Genomic DNA, 21709 nt, shown 5'->3' with positions numbered 1-21709 from the left:
AGAATAAATTGGATTCATTGTAGGAGGTTAAAATATTTCCCATCCTCCTCTAGATGAAAAAAGAATGTAATGAATAGTGTGCTTATTACCTCCCTGCTTGTTAGCAGTTATTTTGAACCTCTCCTGATGTGTATAGCATTTTTGCTTATCCTTCTCTTCTGCTGATTGTCTTTGTCCCTCTTCTTTGGGGTCACACTAAGAAGTCCTGTGCTTCCCATACTCATTTTCCAAAGAGGATTTCTGTCTCTTTTGCCTCATCCTTCTCTCTTCATGACCCGAGTCTATTGCAGTTGCAGCCCACAGTGGTTTGACCACAGGTGCATGTTTGAGGCAGACACAAAGGGGACAGTGGCAGCTTAGGAAAGATTATTTTTATTTCAAAAGTCCATGTATGTATTTTAGTTTCAACCTTAAGTATCCTTAGTATTTTACCTGGGGTATAGATAATTTGTCATATATTTTGGACACATTTAGAGTGAAAGATGGTACTAACCAGTGGGACACTAGGAAAGCATGCATGAATCCAGACTGAATGGCAAACCATAAGATATGTTTATTGTAAGTTCAACCTTAAATCTACTTTTCAAAAATTATTATGTTAAAACATAAAAAACCTTCAAACTTAAGAGTTATGAGGAATATTGGACTGTGGTTAACATCATTTTGCCTTACTGAAACATAAAACACCATAATTAGTTAATTTCCTATAGCAGAGACCAAAATCGTTCATTATTAACATCAATAAGGTTAAGTATAAATTTAGTGTCTAAAAGAAATAAATAATGAAGAATACTGAAGTGTCAATAGCAAAATTGCAGTTTATTACTTGATTTAATCTAAGTCTACATAAAGTTCTGATCTAAATATAATTAAGCTAATAGTAATTTTTCTTATGGTGTATAATTTTAAAGTAAAAATCTGTGTAGCTATTATAGTAAACCATGTGTTAGCCACTGCAATTTTATCCATACTGAACATTTTACTTGATATATGTCTATTGAGGCCAGAATATTTTAATTAAATAAGAGAGAATTAGGGAAATGTTTAATACTAAATATAGTACAAACATTTCATTGGCATTTGAAATATCTGATAAATTATTCTCATTTCTAAGGTTCATCTTCAAAATTATATGCACTTTTGATTGTTAACTTGGTTCATTTTTGATGATTTATTTATTTTCCAAATCTGTTCCTTTCTTTTAAATTTAGTTTTTTAAATGTTGAATGACTAATCTTATTTAGCATCAAAGGTATATAATTTTATAGAACAACAGTGCATATTTATAAATAATTCTTACTCATTTTTGAGAAGTTCATTGTCCAGATTGGAAACCTCTGCAACTTTAGCTGCTAGTAGGGAGATGGCAGCTGGACAGTCAGCACGCAGGCTTGGTGCCAGTTCTAAACTTACCATGGTTAGGATCCCTCATCCAAGAACTTTCTGGTCATCTGTTAACTACAACTCTGAATTCTGAAACAATCCCACACTCTATAATACTTACCAAACTCTATGACATGCTTTAAAACTGCTGTTCCGTGATCAGCATACTCCTGTATATCTTCAACTTGTACCTGCCTGTTTAATCTTTCACTTTCCTTGTAACTCAGAATCTATGATGTTGATTAGTGTCATCTAGTCATCTAGCTCCCCACAATTATTTCCAGACTGTTGTTCTCCCTATCTTCCAAGAGAAAATCCTTGCTCTTTCAGGCTAAGACCATCCCCATTACTTTCTCCCGACTCCTCATTACTAGAGACGACTGACCCCTTACTCTGATGGTTGTGGTTATGTAATGGATTCACATTTCAATTTAAAAATGCTTGTCCCTGAAGCCTAAAGATATACTTTTTCATGTATATATTGGCCAGCTCTATACATCTTTTGTGAAATGATTGCTTGTGTCGTTTGCCCTTTATTTTGTATTCATCTTTTTTTATCATTAACTGTAAGAGTTCTTGATATATCATGAATAGCAGTTTATTTTGAAATATATGTATTGTGAATACTTTCTTCCATTTATGGTTCATCTACTTATTTTCTTGATGTTGTTTTAAGGAGAACAGATGACTTTAATTTTGATAAAGTCTAATTTATCTTTTTTTGTCTTTTATAGCTATTATTTTTTTTTTTTTTTAATTTTTTTTTTTTTTTAAGAGAAAGGGAGGAAGGGAAGGAAAGACAGAGAGAAGGAAGGAAGGATGGAAGGAAGGAAGGGAGGAAGAAAGGGAAACAACTTCTTGTTTTTAGTGTATTTTGTTTGTTTGTTTTTTGTTTTTTACATGGGCTGGGGCCGGGAATCGAACCGAGGTCCTCCGGCATGGCAGGCAAGCACTTTGCCCGCTGAGCCACCGCGGCCCGCCCCTATAGCTATTATTTTATGTTATTCAGGCAATGAAGATAGTTTAGTATATTTTCTTTTAATAGATTTATGGTTTTAACTATGATATTTAAGTCTATGATCTCTCTTTATTTAATTTTTGTGTATTGTGTGAGTTAAAGGTCAAGGTGCATTTTTTTGATACGTATATCCAGTATCTGATACCATTTGTTGAATAGCTTCTCATTTTTTCATTAGATTGTTTTATTACTTTATTGACAGTCAAATAGCCATACAGTTATATGGGTCTATTTATGGTTTATCTGTTCCATCTCATTGATTCATCTGTTGATTTTTATGCCATACTACTTTTCTCAATTATTATAGCTTTATAGCAATCTTCTTTATTAAGGTTGCTTTGAGTACACTAAGTTCTTTACATTTCCACATAAATTTTAGAATCAGCTTCCTAACTTCTACATAAAAAACATACTTAGATTTTGATTGGGATGGCATCTAAATCTACATATCAATTTGTAGGAAATTCATATTTTTAACAATATAGATTATTCCAATACATGAACAGGTATATCTCTCCATTTACTTGTATTTTCTTGAATTTCTCCCTATAATATTTTGTGCTTTTCAGTGCAGAAATATTGCACATTTTTTTGGTTAAACTCATTTGCTAAGTGTTTTATACATTTTATCCCATTGCAAATGAATTCAACTTATTAATTTTTAATAATTTGCTGCTAGTGTATAAATAAATAAATTTTGTCTGATTTTAATTATATATTTAAATATATTTGCTATATACATTCAATAACCTTCCTAAATGAATTTATTAGTTCTAGGAGTTATTTTGCATATTTCTTAGGGTTTTTAAATAAACAAGCATTTAATTTACAGAGAGAGAACATTTTACTTATTCATATAAGATCTCCATATTTTTTAATCCCCTTTTTCTTGTTCTAGCCATCTTAGTTTAATAGCTAGAAATTCTGGTAAAATATTCAATAGAAGTGGCAGGAATTGGCAGTCTTATCTTGATCCCAGCCTTCACTTGGAAGCATTCATTATTTCACTGTGAGTATGATATTAGCTATAGGGATTTGTTTTTTGTTTGTTTCTTGCTACATCTCTTTATCAAAGTGAAAAAGTTCTTTCCTTATTTTGGGGTAGTTATTTCACCAGTTGCTAAGAGTATTGTGAAATGCTGTTGAAATTTTTTCATTTTTTCCCTACATATGTTGAGGTAAATATATGGTTTGCTCCATTGTTTACTAAAAATGATTTATTATTGCAGCTGATAATTTCAAATGTTTAATCAACTTCGCATTCCTGGGATAAACCCTACTTCTTCATGACACATTATCTTTGTAATATATCACTGTAATCTATTTGGTAATATTCAATTAAGTGTTTTACATCTATGCTCACGAGGGATTTGGGTCTGTAATTTAATTTTTTTGTGATATCATTGTCACATTTTGGTATGAGTTTTGCTGGCTTCAAAATAATTTGGAGGGTGAGCTATGATGACTCAGTGGCAGAGTTCTCACCTGCCATGCTGGAGACCCGGGTTCGGTTCTGGTGCCTGCCTATGTAATGGAAAAAAAAAAAAAAAAGATTTGGAAAATGCTTCCTTTTGTCTCTTTCATGAATGAGTTTATATACAATTACCATTATTTTTCCCTTAGATATTTCATAGAATTAACCAGTGAAATCACCGGGTTCTTCTATTTTCTTTATGTAAAACGTTTTGATAAGGAAATCAATTTTTAAAATAGATTTTGGGATATTCATCTTTTCTGTTTAATCATGTATCAGATTTAATGTTAGTTTTCAAAAAAATTTCCAATTCATCTAAGTTTTCAAATTTATGGCTATAAAATTATTCATGCCCTTCTCATATCATTCCTTCAATGTCTTTATGATCTGTCATAATAACCACTTTTTCACACCTATAGTTAATTGTGTTCTCTCATTTTATCTCTTCATTGATCTGCTAGATATTTTGTCAATTTTGCTGATCATTTCTAAGAATCAAATTTTAACATAATTTTTTTCAATTTTTTTGTCTGTCACATAGTTCATTGATTTCTGATCTAACCTCCATTTCTTTGTTCCTTCAACTAATTTCTTTTTTCCAGCTTCTAGAGGTGGATCATTAGGTCATTGATTTGGGGCCTTTGTACTTTTCAAATATGAACATAATAGTTTTAAATTTCCCTCCAAGCACTGCTTTAGTTGTATCCAACAATGTTTGATATATGTAGTTGTATATATTGTATTTCATTATCATTTGTAGAAATATTTCCTGATTTTCCTTGTGATGTCTTCTTTGACCCATAGATTGTTTGAAGGTGTGTCATTTAATTTCCAAACATTAGGGGCTCTATTAGATATCTTCTAGTATTATTTTTTTACTTTAATTTTATTGTGGTCTTAGAATGTTCTCCGTATGATTTCTTTCGACATTTTTTGAAGCTTGTTTTATTTCATAGCACGTCTATTCTTTTGAACATACCGTGTTCACTTGCAATGAATGCATTTTCATCAGTTCTAGTTCTTAGTGTTCTGCAGATACTTGTTAGGCCAAGATGATTGGTAGTGTAGTTCATATTATCAATGCCTTTCCTTATGTCGGAGATAACTTCATCAATTGCTGAAAGAGTTTAGATCTCCCTAAAATTCTACATATTTTGAAGCTTTTTTATTAGTTGTCTATGTATTAATACATATTGATGTATTAGTACTGTTATTATGAAATATCCTTCTTACCTTTGGTGATATTCTGTTTAAAAATCTATTGTATCTGATATTGCTATAGTTACCCGATTGAATGAAGAACTAGTGTTCTGTTCTGCTGAATGTTAAGATGAAGAAGGGTTCTGCACTATATAAGAACAGAGAGCAGGACAGCCAACCTGCTCTGGGCATACTGGATAAGGCCCTCTGTCTTTCCTACGAAAGAGTGAATGGTTTTGATCTTTTTGTGATAGAGATTATGATGAATGCATTCTCCAAATTAAAGTGCCCAGACTATGTTGATCTGTTTTAGTAGTCATGGTGTATTGAAACTATATGTACCCTAGAAAAACTTTTTCTTAAAGTTAATTTCTTTCTCTGGATGTGGAGCCATTGTAAGTAGGATCTTTTGATGAGGCTATTTCAGTTATGGTGTGACCCATATCATTCAGGATGGGTCTGAATCCTCTTATGGGGTCCTTTATAAATGAGATGGATGCAGAGGGAGGGAGGGAAGGAATGAGCTCGTGCACCCCACAGTAGCAAGAAATTGAAATCAATAAGACCAGGAAGAGAAAGGAGAGACCAACAGATGCCACCATGTGCCTTGCCATGTGACAGAGAAGTCCAGGATTGACAGCAGCCATTCTTCAGGAAGAGTGCATCATCCTCATTATGCCTTGATTTGGGCAATTTTCTCAACATCAAGCTAAAGGTACTTCTGATGAGGCCTTAGACAAAAATGATGAATGTGGCATCGCAAACTAGAAGGAAGGTGACCCTTATCTTGAAGTGGCAGAGAACTTGGCAAAATTGAGTCCTGATATCAGATAGAAGCCGGATTTGAAAGTGACAAGATTGGATATTTAGCTGAGATTTCCAAATTAAATGTGGAAAATATTGCCTGATTTCTCCATGTACCTTACAGTAGAATGTGAGAGGAAAGGGATAATCTGAAAATTGAACTCCTGGCCACAAAGAAACCAGAATTTGTTGGGCGGAAAATTCTGAGTATAGAACAAGTCAGCCATTTCAATGCAAGTGAGGATTGGAAATGCAGTTATCTAGAAAGGATCTGTGGAAAGCTTTTTGCCTGAGGGCTTGGACACCTATGTGAAAATGACAAGTTTTTTTTTTGTGAGACCTGTATGTAAGGAACTGCTGCCAGCCTGGACTGAAAAGGGACAGATAGAAGGAAAAATGACTCAAAAGGCATTTACCATGGAAACTGAGGTCTGGAGTAAACACATCTTCTTAGGTCAAGAGAGCAAGCCCCAACCCATGTGTGTAGAAAGGGCGAGTATACCATGGCGTTGAAGAAGGGGGGCCTTTATATACTGTTCAGGAAGAGTCTTACAACCCCAGTTTTCTCAGATGCCTGGGGAATTGTGAAGAGCTTGGCCGCCACCCAGTGTTTGATGAGGGTGGAGCCTACAGCCTGCCCCCCATGGTGATGCTTGATGAGGGTAGAACCTTCAGCAAGTATTCAGGGAGAGTATGGCTGCCTGGAAAGGATTGGGCTGCTGCTTCTTCAGGCCTGGAGTGTAAAACTCTATTCTATAGCTGACTGTCAGAACTTGAAATCTAAAGGAGTATGCTCTGCAGGGCTTTGCAATTGTTTGGGACCTGTGCCCCTGTTTTCCTTCCACTTTCTCTTTCTGGGGATGGAACTGTTTATCCTATTACTGTCCCTCCTTTGTATGCTGGAAAGAGATAATTTGTTCTCTCAGGTCTCATAGTTCCACACATTGAAGGGAATTGTGCCCCAGAACAGACCACCCTGTAACAGATTTTTTAATGTAGAAAAGTAATTTATTCCATTATAAGCACTTACACTGTTAGTCACAGAGAATAATAGGCCTGTTGGTGAAACAGGTCACTCAAAGGGATGATGATACCAAACTAGTGGTGAAGGCCTAAGTCCTAAAAAAAAAAGCAAATTCTTATCCAGAATTAATTTAATTTTACAAACAAATATGAGCTACTGAGTCATTCTTAGTTTAACTGGCAGTCTACCTGTAATATAACTGCAGGGTAAAAAACGTGTCTTTACAACCAGATGGTCCCAAGTTTAAAAAAAAAAGCCATTTCACAGAAAGGAAAGATTTTTGCTCAAGAAATGCTCTAATAAGTAAAAATATATGGGAAAGAGGAACGTGTAAAATAAAGTTGTGACTTAACTGAGAGAAGATTGTTCTACATAGGAAAATGTGCATCCTTGAAAGTCAGGTATAACTAACTTAGAGTAGTAATCTATATGACTTGAATGTCTCCCCTATTTTCTGAATAAACACATCTTGCAGTATTATACTTCATGGCTCAGATGCCTCCCAAAGTGGCTCTATTGCTTATCTACTCTAACATTATGGAATCTGAAAAACTTGGGAATATAGCATAAAAAGAAAAATTACCATGCACATATATTCCCCTTTCTCTGTCTACTTCAGACCACGGTTTGATTCTAGAAAATTTCTGAAGAAAATTTAAATATCTTTGTGGCTTTGCTGAATCAAGTCCCCCAGCTGGTATTTAGAAAACATCCAATGGCTGAGCTAGTAGCATCGGTGATAGTAAACTACAGAGGGATAGACAAGTAAATTTGCATCTCAAAACCAGTATTAAATCAGTCTCAGCATTGAAAGAAAAAAAGGGGGAGTTTAAAGCCACAAGTGTCAACATATAGGATCCTTGTCCTTCTGGATCCACACTTTCTTCAGGGTCTTCATCATTACACAGGATGTTCTCTGCTATCTGCCACACTTGCAGAATATTGTCTTCTGATACGGAACAACTTACCCAAGGTTCATTGGGAATCTAAAATAAATCAGGTATCGTGGCATTATTACCACGGTGAATAAACAACAACTCTGGTGGCCTACCTTCTGTATCTTCTGGAGATTATTCCTCTCCAAATTTAATTAAATCCCAGACATTCAGCCAATGATGAGTACCACTGGAAGCCAAAATAGTTTCATTGTGAGGTGACCACTGAAACTGGAATATTTCATCCTTATGTAATTCAAGGAATGAAACTTGAATTTCAGATTTCTGAGATCCCACAAGGCAACAGTCTTGTCAGCTGATCCTGTGGCAAGAATGAACTCACTATAAGGATTGGAAGAGAGGCAGTTCACTTCAGCAGTGTGAGCATAAACTGAATGGCTTGGTTTGGAAATACTGTTTGAACAAGAATTCCAAATTGTAATTTTCTGATCATCAGCAACTGACCCAAATGGAAACTCATGAAGCAAATGCCAGGAAACATCTACTATAGCTGTGTGCCCTGTAAAGATGTCTTCTTATCCATCACTTCCCCTCCTTTTGGAATGGCACTGATGTCCCATAAGCAAATGGTATGGTCATCTGAAGCCTTAAATAAGTGCTCAATCACTGAAATTTGGGTTCCAAGAATACCCATAGCCTTCCTTTTGATGGCCATAGAGACACAAGTCTGGGTTGTACTACCTTCTTGTTTAGAAGGGTGTTTCATGTAGTCAAAAACAAGAGCATCACTGGATGGAGTCTTTATTGCAATGATGCAAAGGTTCTGGATCATGTAGTAGGTCCTGTTCACTTCTCCTTCATGGATGATCTTGACTTCTGTTTCCACTCAGTTATCTCCACTAACTGAGACCAAACCTCTAAATTCTCCTTTCTCTCTGTTATAGTCTGATGCATCATACTGAGCATCATTATTCGGTTGCAGCACACTGACTATTACAAGATGGCTCTGTTCATCCAATGTATGTGTGTCCCCAGAACAAGGTGATGAATGTGGAAATCTTTTCATTCTTGTCTGTTACATCTGGAAGCCACTGTTCAGTGAGGTTGGGCCACTCTGGAGCATGGATCATGACCAAATCATAAGGAAAAGGAGTATTCTTTTTCCATATTTTGTACTTCTCCTTGGTCACACGACCTTCTACTGTGCCATCAAAGGCTGCATCCTTGTCGGCTATGATGGGGGTCAGTGAGTGGATGGGTGGGGCATTTGTAGAGTTGAGAATGTGGGCTGATTTTTATGAGACTTTGTACCTTGTTAGCATTTTTCTGAAATGACTGAAGTCTTTTGGAATATTGAGATGGAATAAACGTATTTTCAGATGGAAGGAACATTTTTGGGGAGGGTTCAGATGTTGGAGTTTGGTGGTTTGAAACTCTATATAACCCAGGAAAGTATGTTCTTAATGTTTATCAATTCCTGTGGGTGTGGTGGACCCATTGTAAGTAGGATCTTTTGATGAGGCTACTTCAGTTAAGGTGTGACCCACCCCATTCAGGAATAGTCTTAATCCTTTTATTGGAGTTCTTTTATAAAGGACTAAAATAGTAGTTATCACACCTAGCTTGGCAGCTGAGCTTGAGGTTACCACTCAGTTAAATTATGGAAACCCACCATCATGTACCAGCATATGTTTGGATGTTGAGGTGCCACAGCAGTGAATCAAATGGGGATACTGAGTACCATTACACCTGCATTCTTTAAGAATTTGAATATAGCCTTAATTTCTGCAGTTTCATCTCTTAAAAAAGTATGGTTGTAAATTAACCAGATTGGGTCTCTAGCGGAGGTGGGACTTCCTGGTCTTTCTTTCTGTAATGATTTTTACTTCACTGGTCTGGGAATTCTTGTGAAGGTTCTGTCAGATGTTATGAGGCATGAATTCAGAGACCAGGAAAATAATGGTAAGTCTAGGGACACTTTGGACTAAGTATTGAGATGAACTTGTATCAAAACAAGTTCGACTGGCTTCCATCATGCCCACTTAAAGAGGCGTCTAAAATAGCATTTTGTGAATGTCAGCTTAGATTCTGTATTCTACAGTCTTCAAAAACCCATTTTCTCTGTAAATGGTCAAAGATAATAATTCCTTTGTGGAAAAGCTAAGAGAATGTTTATCCTATATGCTACTGGTATAACTGCAGTGTCCTTCCTTAAGGGAACCTAGAGTGCCCTTAAATCAATAGATATTGGATCTTTGGAGTAATTTATATCTGGAACCTGGATTAAAAACTATCATATCCAATTGTAGTGGCTATCAGGTTTCTGTTTGAAAGCATATTTTTTCTCGTTACTGCAAGTTAATAAGAACACTGCAAGCTGTGCTTGGAACACCGTGATGTCTCAATCAGTCCCACTGACCTCTGAGAGCCAAGGAACCCTGATTGCTACTCTGAACATGCTGCCCATTAGTCTAATTATGTCTATTTTGTCTCTGATGGTTAAGCACTGCCACCTGGCCTCTGCCATCCTGGAATTCTTTGAAAGAGATGCCCAGTTCCATCTGCTTACTCCAGTCTGAACAGGAATTCACCACTGAGCTTTACAAAGATGTCTGTGTACCATCCCCTCCGCCCCCCTCAACAACACAACATACCATCAATGCATTCCTTGTTGCCTTAGTAACATCACATAGATGCTCCTCTGCTCTTTCATAACAAATCTGTTCTTAAATGTCCACCTCTCTGAGCCTTCTGACTACATCAGTACTCTGCCAATGCAATATTGGCATCTTTACCACATTTACTCTCCTCTCTCTTTGTGTGCAAACTTCAAAAGAATGATCCCAGCATGGTATTAGAATTGGTTCCCAGTGTCCTTGCCAGGTCACTGAACCCTGAATCAAGGGTCAGTTTTCACAAGTTAATAAAATTCTTCCATTTCCAGTCTCATGTTCTGCCCTTTCTGGTTCAGTACTTCAAGTTATAACCAAATATGTTTCCTCTCGTTCTTGCCAGTATACATTAGCTAGGTCCTGCATTTCCATTAGGACGGGAGTTGCTATCCCCATCTGGACCGTGACCCAAATCTTCCTGCTAAGTTTGTACTCACCCTTGATCTTAATTAATGGTCTGTAGACAATAAAGTTTGTGGAAATGCAGATATTGAATAGAACAATAGCATCTGGTGAGGCATCTGCTCCAGGTGAGATGTATTTAATGTCTCCAAACAAGGTAAGACTGTTATCCTCTGGTAAGGTAGGAAGCCGCTCCTAAAATTCCACAAAGTAAGGGGTTCATTTAAATATATGGTTTTGAATTTCTCAGAATTGTCCATGCAAATTTCTCACCTCAGAACTCAGAGTCTTACTCTTTTCCTATCGAAATATTGACCTTAAAAGAGAAAACCTGTAGAAGCAGTAAATCCATACATTTGTAGCTCTCCAATCTTTATACTCAGACCATATATCTGATTTTTAGCATAGTGTGACCTGTGATTAAAGGGCATATGGGTGTCCTTAAACACCATAGCACTGTAAATACATAAGTTTACACAATATGCCTTGAGTTGATAATATCTTATCTTCACTTGTCATTTTATCCTTTCAAAGATTCTAAAGCAGTTAAAAATTGGATAATGACCCCAGTCCCCACACTGTTTAAATCTCAAGGTGACTCTGTACACTACTGCTTCATATTCCATGGGCACCTTATCTCGCTATAAGTGAGAATCTCATAATCATGATGTTACTTCATGTCAGTGGTTATCACCACTCACATAAACCTAGAAATGTGATCTTCATCCACCTCCAAATCTCATCCTGGGTATCCAATTTCTCGCACCACTCCTCATTACAACTGTCTTAACTAATTATCTCTCAAAGTAGAGTCTGAGGCAAATATATATTCTAAAATATATTATAGGATACTAGTGCTCATTCACACTAGAGCATTCTGAGAAGCCTTATGAATTGCGTTTCCTAACTGTCTGGGCAACAGTTGGCCAATGGTGGCTGCATGGGTGTTAATGCCTCGTCATTCTTGGCATTGTAGAATTAGTCAGTCAGGAAGTGATAAATCCATCATTTGAGGTCAGGGTGAGGAACTGTCTGATTTCAGTCGCATGAAGCTGATTGAAGGCTGTTTATAAGTGATCCCATCAGCAAAAGCTGGAGCAAGATATAGGACCAAGAGAATTCGCAACATTGCATGGGGATTTTGGAGAAACATATTTTTCTTTTTTACATATACTCTTTTACTGTCTTGCAGAACAAATGTTCTGCATAAAAACTTAAAAATGCTTTTATAAATATAACAGTTGGAATTTTGAAAGAGAGGATAAATTTTTTTATTTTAAATTAAGCCAATTACCATATATGAAACTTGGCTTGCCTAGAGTCATAGGGCATTTATGTGAATAAATTAGCTAACATAACTACAAATTTTAGTCAATCCTTCAGCATTCTTTGTTGTTGCAAAACTTTCAGGTTTTAACCATGGATATAAGCTCCCCTCTGGTGTATTTTAGAAGGTATGGGTTTGATAACTTGTTTTTTAGTTATATGTGTTTGAGTAAACATAATTCTCAGATTAGTTGGAACTTGGCATATAAAACGCAAAATCACATAGAGCCTTTAAAGACCCTCCCCCCCCCCCCCGTTTCTTCAGGCAAGAAGTTGTCTGAATTAGGTATGAAAATACCTGCCTCACATGCTGCCAGGTCACCTACTTATTTAGAAGAGAGACCTTGCTAATAGACATGCTATTTTCCTTTCTATTGACTCCCTAGCCTCCAATTCTTTCTCAGTATAGTACTTTAGGAAGTCATAGTAGGAATATAAGATGAAATATTGCTATTTCTGGAATCACATCAAATAGAAAACTATCTTTTGCCCTTTTCCTATATCCTTCTCCACACTTGATCCAAGAATGGAACACTTGCCTCTCTTAATACTTCTAAATGACTTTTGTAATATTTGATAACTACAGTGTCTAATCAAATAAAGTTTTTCCGACTTTTAGTTTGCCATATATTCAGCAATGTATTCTAACTGTTCCCTTTCAAAAACTTCTAAAATAGGATACCTATCAAGTCATCCTTAAATTGCATGAGAAACAAAAATTCAGGAAAAAAAATAGATTGTTAGGAAACAATGCAAAATATATGTAAATCAACTCAGTCATTTAGGCTCATTCAAAGTTTCCATAAAAAATAGGATTGCTATTGAAAAATCTTTCTGAATGGCTAAACAGCAGTTCAGGTTATCCTCTATTGTTTGTTTGGTTTTGTTTTGCTTTTTAAGTTTACAGAAAAATCATGCATAAAATACAGAGTTCCCATATAACAACCTATAACACATTGCATTAGCACGTTACATTTGCTAAAATTCATGAAAAAACACTTTATAATTATACTATTAACTATGGTCCATTGTTTAGACAGGTTCACTGTATTGTACACTTCTATGTTGATGTTTATAAAATTTTTATTCTAAGCACATACATTTAACCTTAAATTTCCTCTTAACTACATTCATATGTATAATTCAGTGCTGTTAATTATGTTCACAATGCTGTGCTACTATTACTGGCATTTACTACCAAGACTTTATGATCAATCCAAGTAGAAAATCTGTACAGTTGAGGCATTAATTCCCATGTTCTACTCCTCCCTTGACCCTGGTAGCCTATATTATAGATTCTGACACTGTGAGTTTACTTATTCCAGTTATTTCATGACAATGTGATCATACAATATTTATCCTTTTGTATCTGGATTATTTTACTCAACATGAAGTCCTCAAGGTTTATCCATGTTATAACATGTATCAGAAATTCATTCCCTATTACAGCTGAATAATATTCCATTGTAGCTATATGCTACATTTTGTTTCTGCATTCAACAGTTGATGGGTACATAGGTTGTTTACATCTTTTGGCAATTATAAATAATGCTTCTATGAACATTGATGTGCAAATATTTGTTCAAGTCCATGCTTTCAAATCTTTTGGGATATATAATTAGACATGAGATGGCTGGGCCATATGTTAAGTCTATATTTACCTTTTTGAAAAATCATCAAACTGTTTTCCACAGCAGCTGCACCACTTTATGTTCCCACCAACAATGAATGAGTGTTCCCCTTCCTCTATATTTTCACCAACACCTATGGTTTGTTTTTTCAGCAGTAGCAATTCTAGAGAGTTTAAGTGGTATTTCATTGTGGATTTAATATGCATTTCCCTAATAGCTAGTGTTTTAGTTTCCTAGGTTGCTCCAAGAAAATAGCATCAAATACTTCATCTTAAACTAAGGGAATTTATCCACTTAGGGTAGAGTCCAGGAAAATGTCCAAATCAAGACATCAAAAAGATTGGACTAGTTTGAAATTGTTATGTACTCCAGAAAAGCCATGTTCTCTTAATCCTGATCCAATGTTGTAGAATGGAACTTTTGACTAAATTATTGCCATGGAGTTGTGACTCCGACTCATTCAAGATAGGTCTTGATTAGTTTACTAGAGCCTTGAAAGAGCATTAAGGTGATTGCCAGATTATGCAATCTCAACGGTACAGGCTCAACCCTCTTGGAATGCTGGAAAGCAGACAGATTCTCTGCAGTCCCCAGGGAACAAGCATCAACATCTGAGAACACTAGAGTGTTAGCCCTCTTCCTGAATGGGGTGGAAGGCCCACCATATTTAAGAACAGGTGCTGACCCATCCTTTCCAAACACATGGGTTGGCCTGTTCTCTTGGCCCAAAATGATGTCTTCAGTCAGACTTTATCTTCCATGGACCTGACCTTGAAGTGACTATTCCTCCAATCTCTCCTTTTTAGTCCAGGGAGGTAGTGATTCTGTTCATACAGATCTCACAAAAACTCATCAGTTTCACACGTAGTACACAGGGCTCCAAATCAACAGAAAAAAAGAACCTACCACAAATCCTTCATGGATAACTGCAAATTCTGGCTTGCACTGAAATGCATGAGAGGATCCATGTTTGATTCAATCCCCACATGCAGCACTATTCTTTGGGAACTCACAGGAAGCTCAGGATTTTCCAAACCATCAATTTCTGGTTTATTTGGTCTAGAAGTTCTATTTCAGCTTGTCCCTTTCCTCACATTTTGTAATAAGCTGCAAGGAGAAACCAGGCTGCACATTCTACATTTAGCTGAGTAGATTTCCAAGCTAAATTTCCAAGTTCATTGCTCTCGAATCCAACTTCCATTTGACATCAGAACTCAGTTGTTCCAGGTTCTCTCCTGTGTTAAAATAAGGGTCTGCTTTCTTCCAGTTTTAAATAACACATTGATCATTTTCTTCTAAAGCTTCATCAGAAGTACATTTAGTGTCCATATCTCTGCTAAGAGTCTTGTGAAAGCAATCTAGACCTTTTCTATCAAAAAGCACCTCACAATTCTCCCAGTCTAAATCTATACCCAGTTCTAAAGCTGTTTCTACATTTTTGGTATTTGCATTGGCAGTATCCCATTCTTTGTTTTAATTTTCTAGGCTGCACTAAGCAAAATACCATGAATTACTTCATCTTAAACAAGAAGAATTTATTTACTTATAGTTGGAATCAAGAAAAATGTTCAAATCAAGGCATTATCAAGGTGATGTCTTCTTCCTGAAGATTGGCTGCTGGGGATCCTTGGATCCTCTGCCACATGGCAAGGCACATGATGGCATCTGCTGGTCTCTTCCTTCTCTTGCATATTTCATTGATTTCAGCTTATTGCTTCCATGACTTTCCCTTCCTTTGTATTCACTGCATTTAAAAAGAGACTCCAGTAAAGAATTAAGACATATCCTGACTGAGGTGGGGCACGTCTTAACTGAAGTAACCTCATCAGAAATTCCTACTTACAATGGGTTAACACCACAGAAATGGATTATATTTAGGGGTGTGTTTTTCTGGGGTAAATACATCTTCAAACCAACACAGCTAGTAATAAAGTCTTGCTAGATATAAAATTCTCTCTTAACAAGTTGTTTTCTTTCAGCAGTTTTAATATTTCAACCCTCTGTCTTCTTTGCTCTATGTTTTTGGATGAAAAGTCACCACTCATTCTAATCTAACATGACACATTGCTTTCTCTTTCAGATTTCAGAAATCTCTCCTTGTCCTTTACATCTGACAGTATGATTATTATATGATACATTATGTGTATTGTTCTAGCAGATGACACCGTGTTCACCATGTGCTCTTCTAGATGAGAGAGAAACTCTGACTGTGTTCACCATGTGTCCACTTGAAAGAGAAACCCTGAACTTCATTGGACTTCTTGAACCAGGGTATCTTTTGGGACATTTTCTCAGCCTTAGATTGTAGATTAGCAACTCATTAAATTTTTCTTTTTAAAAGCCGTTCTGTTTCTGGTATATTGCATTCTGGCAGCTAGCAAACTAGAACAACTTCCCTGTCCTTTGCATTGGAAATTTTTGTTACTATGTGTCTGGGTGCAGTTCCCTTTGGATTTATTCTGTTTTGGGTTTATTGGGCTTCTCTAATGTGCATGTTCATGTCTTTCTTTAAATATGCAAAGTTTTGTTTCATTATTTCTTTTTATATTTTTTCTGACACTTTTCTCTCTTTTTTTCCCTTCTGCAACTCCCATAATACATATACCAGTCTGCTTTCATGTTGTTCCATAGGACTGTTAGGCTCTGATCATCCTTTTTTATTCTTTTATCTTTCTGTACCTCAGTCTGAATTATTTCAGTTGTCTTGTTTTCAGGCTCATCAATTCTTTCTTCTGCCATCTCCAATCTACTCTATACTCTAATCCAACTGTCTATAGTATTTTTTATTTCAACTCTAGTATTTCTCTGGAGAGATTCATTCTTTGTTTTCCTTATATCCTTTAGTTATCTGTTTGTGTTTTCCTTTATCTCCTTTAGCATATTGAGGATAATTATTTTAAAGTCTCTGTCCAGAAAGTCTAAGTCTGCTTCTCTTCATTGATGGATACTAGATTTTTTCGTCTTGTTCCTTTGGATGGGCCATCATTCTCTGTTTCTTTGTTTGTCTTGTAATCTTTTTGGCACACTGTACATTTTAATATTTTAAAGTGTTCACTTTAGGATTCATTCCTGGATGTCCCTTTAATTGTATCCAGATAGTCTTGTTACAGGTTTTCTTGAATGCTAGAATCTAATAAAAACAAAGGAATGCAAAAAGCACCTTTCATTCTCTTTGCAAATTGTCTCTACTTTAGCAGGTCATCTCCTTCAGAGCTTAGACCTCAATGGACCAAATCTGTCTGAGGTGAATGGATATTGTATTATCTTCTGTATTTTATCTGAGCCTGTGTGGAGCTTGAGCTGGGGAGCCTGCTTCTTCTCCTGAGACAGTGTTAACTTGAGACCCCAGGATTTTCCTGTCTTCTGTCCACAGGCATTTGAGTGGACAACCTCTGTGCTCCCTTTAAACAGAACTCCTCCCTTTCCTGCATGCTCTTTCCAGTGATTTAATTAAGCAATCATTTGCCCCAGGCCATTTCAACTTAATTGTTTCTCACAAAAGTACTAGATATCTTCAAGCAGCTTCTCTACGCTCAGAAGAAACTCACCTCAATATGCATATGGGGGCCACTCTGTTCCCTCAGGTATAGAACCAGGGACCTGTAAAAGGATCACTGGCCACCTCCACACTGTATTTCAGAGGGAGGGAGAGTGACCAGCAAGGGCTCTAGGAGCTTCGTTTATGGCTTTTGAAGCTGTGATTTCTTAACTCCATAGTTTTGAGGAAGGTTACTGTCTTAAAGATTCTTCTGCCACCTTTGCCACAGGGAGTTGGAACAATCTCCATCTTCAAAACCATCCCCTGGTGATCTGAAGTAGCTGATCAAAGGTAGAAATCTGGAATCAGACCACACATCCCTGGACTTTGGAGAACTGATTCTTTATGTCCCACTTTGGCACCAGAAAGCTGAGTGAGGGGCTCAGCCAGAGCTCCAGTCTTCACTGCTGCCTGCTATGTGGCTGGGAAAAGGGAAATGCTAGCTGCTGCAGGGAGGGTGAAACTCAATGGTCTTTACCACAATTTATCAGTGTCTTTTTCCTCCTTCTCTCTGAATGTTGTATAATGTTCCCCTAGAGTCCAGAATTTCAAAGTGATTGATTTAGATAGTTACTTCCAGTTCAAAAGTTATTTTGGTGGAGGGACTGATTCTCAGGGCTTTCTATTCTACCATCTCCCCAAAATCCTCTCCATATTATCTTTTATTAGGAAATAAATCTTTTTAGAAATGGAGATTTGCCTCCAAGTTGGAGAGTAGTTTCCTTGTTTAATGTTACAGATATCAAGAAAGCTTTTTGAGATTTTTAATGTGCATAGATACAAGTTTGGGAAATGGAGGGATCTAGCTGAAGAAACAGTAATGTAAAGAAGGATTTTATAAAACTTAACAGTAGCTAACTTTTCTTATGTAAAGAAGGATTTTATAAAGAAAAGAGTTATGGGCCCCATCAGGCTAAAACAACCCGGGACTTCCCAGGGGCGGTTATCTGCTGCCTTTGTTATGCAAGGTTTTCTGCTGCCTTGGTTATGCAAGGTTGTAACTGCCCGGAGAAAGTTTATCTAAGAATGCAACTGAGAAGGTTGAGTAAGGGAGTTTTGCACAAGACAGCTGCTTCTTGCAAGAAGCAGCTCCCATGACTCATGCGCAAAAAATGTTTGTTACCTGCTTCTTGCAAAATGTTCGTTATCTACTTCCTGCATAAAGCAGAACCTGTAACTAATGTTCAACCCTCAAACCCCACACCCTTATCCTGGCCCTCAAAAGGCTTCCCAAAACCCAGGTTCGGGGCTCTCTGTTCCTGCGTGTTCAGTGAGCCCCACGCATGTGTGGTAAATAAACCCCTTGCATGTTGCATGAGAGAACGTCTCTTGGAGTCCTCCTTTGCGCGGCAAAACTCTCAAATTCTTACAGTAAGACCCTGTGGGATATAGGCTAATGGACCAATATGTGGTCATAAAATCATTTAGTAAGGTGTATGTCTTGAACTCTGACACAACTTCTTAAAATTTATAAACTATGAAGATATTAAGAAGTTTAGAAATTTTTCTCAGTTACCTAAGTTAAATATTGGTGAGAGAAGTGTGTCATGATTAATATTCTTTTATTTATGGCAAACTGGCTTTTCAATCTTTTCCCTTTTCCTTAATAAAATTATTATTAAAATGGTATAGCAATATGGAAAAGTATTACAGTGGAAATTTTTCTTATCAGAATCATAAGTTTTATTTTCTATTATGTGCCTTCAATATTCCACATAGTATTGCTGAGGTCTTTCAGGAAGGATAGAAACCAACAATTCATCTTTAGTGATCAATTCTAAATGAAGCATTATACTTCTTGGACCTTGAGTAGGCATCAGTATGAGTTCTAAAAATAACAAAGCAACCAAACCACCAAAATATGTACTCTCAAAGTTTGTGACTTAAATTTTGAAAACAATTATTCAAATGATTAGAGATGATTTAATATATATATAAATTAAAATGGACTCTATTCAGTTCTGGGTACTATTCATATACATTTTGAATGCTCTTTTCTATAAAAATAGTGGTAATACAGGAAAATCAATTGCTTATAAATATTGTAAACATTTCAATCATATCCCCTACAAGTTGTCTTTTTATCAAGGGCAAATAATAAGAAAAAACACAAGATAAAGAAGAATTATAATGAATTAAATTTTATTTAAATCTAACAAATACTATTTAGGCTCAGAAACGTAGATTTATAACTTGGAATAATTCTTGTGAATTTAATGATTTTTCCAAGTTGGCACATGAAGAGAGTTTGATATGACTTCTCTCTATTCCATTTCCCTTTGATCAGAAAATTAACATTTTTTCCCATTCAAAAACCATTAAAGCTGATTTTTAAACTTTATATTTGAGTCAATGAATTAGTTCAGAGAAAGTGACCTTCTTAAATGTCAACTCCTGGAATTCCTTTGATTAGTGAATTTCAGGTCTTAAATTACTTGGACTGAGCTTGGTCTGTACCCCATGCAATAGTATGAATGCAGTGACTCTTTGACATGCTATTGCTGTCAGAGCTAGTTGGTTTATATGCTCCCATTAAGTAGGAACAATTCAAGAACAAACTAGGGAAGAGACACTCCTCAATAATAAGGGGACAGGGTTGAAAAGTTTCTAAGATTATGTAAATAAGTATCATACATTTGAGAAGAGACCAGTAAACTATAACTTCTTCAGATGCAAAAAGTATGAAAAAGCAAAGAGGTACCACTTCTAAGGCACAAAATCCTATACCTAGAGATTTTCTGAGGCCTCTCCTCACTTTGATGCTATTTGAACTACAGACACTGGACTACCACAAAGAGAAGCTCTCTGGTCTGGTATCTTACTATAAAAGCTGTTTATTCTAGCTATGGAAGGGAGATCCCAAGTCTTACCTCATTCCCTAGAAGTATTTTTAAGTGCTAAAAGAAACCAGGGGTTCCATGGGAAAGCTAATTATTTCAATAAACTAAGATGGTCAAAAGGTTCCAGGAGAACTGGAAAATATAGATGTAAAATCTTCACCAGAAACCCATTTTGAGCTTCAATAAATTCAGTAAATTTTCTAGTAGAAAGCAATTCAAATAACATTGGGAGATCAAAAATGCAAAAAAAAAAGTTCATGCCTTGATTCTAAGACCAAACAATCAAAAAAATTGGTGACCCCCTTGCTCATATAAACACTACATTTGTTTTGTTTTCTCAGTTTCTTTTGGTGAAGCCCAATTCAGACACCCTTCTATGGATGTCTTCCATGGGCAAGGCCTAATGCATTTCCTAATTCACCAAAATTTACCTGTCCTGTATACTAACTTCTTGGCAATTTACTCTGTGCAAGAATGCAATAGGACCAATCTAGACATCTGGGCTCTGCCCCTTTTTCGTTTTTGGATAACAAATGTTTTGTCTACAGAGAAATCAGCTTGCAATTATCCAAAAGTTTGACATATATGATTTTTTATTGGCAAATTTTTGTCAGAAATTAAGTTTCTAAAATTTATATTACTAAAAAAATATTACAAAGTGCTTTCTCATTTTGTAACTTGATATAAGCAAAAACATGTTAAACCATACAGCTGATGACAAGCAAATTTAATATATAAATGTTGTGTGGTTAAATGAATGACCTAAATTGCAGGATATAAAGCAGAGCTGGGTATACAAATTAGGTATAGTGGATATGGGTTTTTTTCCTGCAATACAACTTCTCATTTTCTTCCTAATACCTTCTTGTCTTCCTTCCAGAAAATCACATTTCATTATATCAATGACATATTGTTGTTGAAGAGGCTAGTTTCTCTTTCTGAGCCGCTGGTTCACTCAATGCTTACAGTATTCCAGGTCATTATTATGGCAGTGGGGGCACAACATCCAGGCTGACCATCTACTATGTGATTGTTTCTAAGATGCTGCATAACCCTCAAGAGATTCCCTTGGATTCTTCCCATTTTTCTAACCAGTTCTTCAAACTTCCCATTTATTGTGTGGCCTCCTCCCACTTCCATCTCTCCACGTTACAGTAAATCTTCTTATATTTAAGATAAAAAAAACTGTTTCTATCTCCCACATTAAGAAGTTGGCTTGAATTAAGCCAAGTTATGGTAAGAACAACAGTGTAGTGGACTGATGAGGGAAGATGCTTGATGTAAATTATGGAAGACAACCTATGTTTCCAAGGTCAGTGACTAACTACACTGAGGAAATTGACTGGCAAACACTAGGTGATAAATTATGTTTGCAAAGCAAACACTAGGTGATAAATTATGAGTTCATTATACATTTGGGATTGTCCCCCAACTGCATATGTTCTATGCCTGATTTTAAATGACTTTTTGTTTCATTTTGGCTAGTGTTCATTTTGGCTAG

The 21709-nt window shown here is 36.2% G+C and overlaps 2 pseudogenes; both read right to left on the bottom strand.

Moving 5' to 3' along the window:
- LOC143675821 (DNA-directed RNA polymerase I subunit RPA49 pseudogene) overlaps positions 1 to 4948 on the bottom strand; it is a 76554-nt pseudogene extending 71606 nt beyond the window's left edge.
- A 2656-nt stretch (positions 4949 to 7604) lies between these two features.
- LOC143675820 (histone-binding protein RBBP4-like) overlaps positions 7605 to 21709 on the bottom strand; it is a 37342-nt pseudogene continuing 23237 nt past the window's right edge.

The sequence above is a fragment of the Tamandua tetradactyla genome, chromosome 3 (genome assembly GCF_023851605.1).
Source record: "Tamandua tetradactyla isolate mTamTet1 chromosome 3, mTamTet1.pri, whole genome shotgun sequence".
In the NCBI taxonomy this organism is placed as follows: Eukaryota; Metazoa; Chordata; class Mammalia; order Pilosa; family Myrmecophagidae; genus Tamandua; species Tamandua tetradactyla.
This window is presented reverse-complemented; position numbering and strand designations above follow the sequence as displayed.